Here is a 2,327-nt window from a genome sequence, read left to right on the forward strand (position 1 = left end):
TTTAGTAGAGACGGGGTTTCACCATGTTGACCAGGATGGTCTCGATCTCTTGACCTCGTGATCCACCCGCCTCGGCCTCCCAAAGTGCTGGGATTACAGGCGTGAGCCACCGCGCCCGGCCAGACACATGCTTTCTTTACTCTCCACTCATTCTTTCCAGATCTGAGCTGGCCTTATACTCACACCGTATCCATCTTTGCCTTTGGCCTCTAAGGATGTGCTGATTGCCCTATAGATTGACATACAAAGTTCAGAACAATAAAAATGGAAAAGCATTATAGTATTACCTAAATATGCCTCAATTTAAAGATTAATAAAATTAGGCTAGACTAGGTCACCAATTGATTAGAGGCAATGTCAAGATTAGAAGTTGCCCCATTCTCAGTGTTCTGTTCATCATTACAAATAAAACCAAAACAAAGTATCTTTAAAACTTTCTCACCAGAAATGACAATGAAGAGAGCACCATCAAAAAGACAGACATGCCGGAAAGCCCCTTCCCTGCCCTGCCCTTTCCAGTTTCCTGTGGATTCTCAGACCTTGAAGGGTTAGAAATGTTAGCTGAAGATACAAACGAAACATAACGTGAACATATTTTCACCTACACCATAATTTTTGATGAGCAGTGAAGAGGCTAATGGTTAGGAGCATGAACTCTGGGGCCAGACTACCTAGACTCAAATCCTGGCTCTACGTCTTACTAGGTGTATGATCTTGAGCAAATTAACCTCTGTGCTTTGGTCTCCCCACCTGAGACTACTCTGCTATAGCAGAGTTTTCTATTATTAATGAATAGCAAGATATTCTGTCCTTTGGATGTGTGATAATTCCTTTAGCCAATCCCTTATTATTATATATTTGGTGGCCTTCAGGTTTTTGTTGTTATTCAAAGGAGGATAAATTCTCAATAAATCCGTTGGAAATAAATGTCTATACTCTCCCAATAATCCAAGTAAGAGTTACAATGGGCAGGTAGGTGCCATTTTTTTCTTTTTTTTTCTGGTAGCAAAGTAGGATAGGAAATGTGGCCATATGCCCTGCCAACATTGACTAGGGAGTTCTACTATTAAAGGAAGAAGGGGGCCATGGCTACTGCAGGGCGATTGGCAGACCCTGCCACAACTTTTAACATCCATCCTATCCCCTGACTACAACTCCATGAACGTTTGGTTAAACAAGGTAATCACAGGACTTACCCTTATGTTGTCATGCTTTAGTGGATAAATGTTAAAAAACCCTGAATCTGTTTTTGTCATCCCTTAAACTTCAAACTCCCTTTGTCCCCTGGTTTTAGGTACTTATTTTTTTTTTTTACAAGCCATACATAGTTGGATTTTGTTTTCTAAGTCACTGTTAAACTACATCTGTCTTTGATGTAGGAATTCAATTTATTCATATTAGTTGTGATAGGTTTTATTATTGATTCGTTTTCATTTTTACTTGTTTATAGTCTACTGTACTTTGATTTTCTTTTCCACTTTCCATACTTTTTCTATCTTGGTCAGTGTTCCCTTTATCATTTAAAAAAATTTAGCAGAAATTCTACTAGGAAACAAACAGAAAAAGACAATCAATAAAATCAAGGGTAGACCTAAATGACTTGTGATATGGATATTTGAAAAAAGTCATTAAAGAGATTTGAACTACAGAAAAATAGATGAATGTAAAAAAATCTTAACTATAATTCTTACTATAGAACATCACCTTTGTTAATGTCCTAATGCAATTATTTTAAGCCTTTTCTTGAAAATAAGGTATTCTATTAACAGATATACATGTAAATATAAGTACGCATATACATAATATAAATAAAAGAAATATCTGTGTATTCATAATCCATTTAAGAAACATGAACCTCTATTTTCTCTCCCTAAGTATAAACCCACATTCTTCCTCCACAAAGTAATTGATATTGTAGATTTTGTGTTAATCATCCACTTGCTTTCCTAATTTTGCTAATTATATATGTATTACTGAACAATGTAATCTTGGTTTGTTTTTGAACTTTATATAAATAAAATAACATAGTATCTATAGTTTCCCTTTTTTCATTCAACATCACTTTAAGATATAACCATGTTAATGTACTTGATAGAGTTTCATTCATTTTCATTGATGTATATTATTTCTACTGTATTCATTCCCACATTTATTAATTTAGTTTATTGTTAATCAACATTTGGATATTTTCTTTAAAAATTTTTTTTAACAGGGCCGGGCGCGGTGGCTCAAGCCTGTAATCCCAGCACTTTGGGAGGCCGAGGCGGGTGGATCACGAGGTCAAGAGATCGAGACCATCCTGGTCAACACGGTGAAACCCCGTCTCT

The sequence above is a fragment of the Cebus imitator genome, unplaced genomic scaffold (assembly GCF_001604975.1).
Source record: "Cebus imitator isolate Cc_AM_T3 unplaced genomic scaffold, Cebus_imitator-1.0 Scaffold132, whole genome shotgun sequence".
Taxonomy (NCBI): Eukaryota; Metazoa; Chordata; class Mammalia; order Primates; family Cebidae; genus Cebus; species Cebus imitator.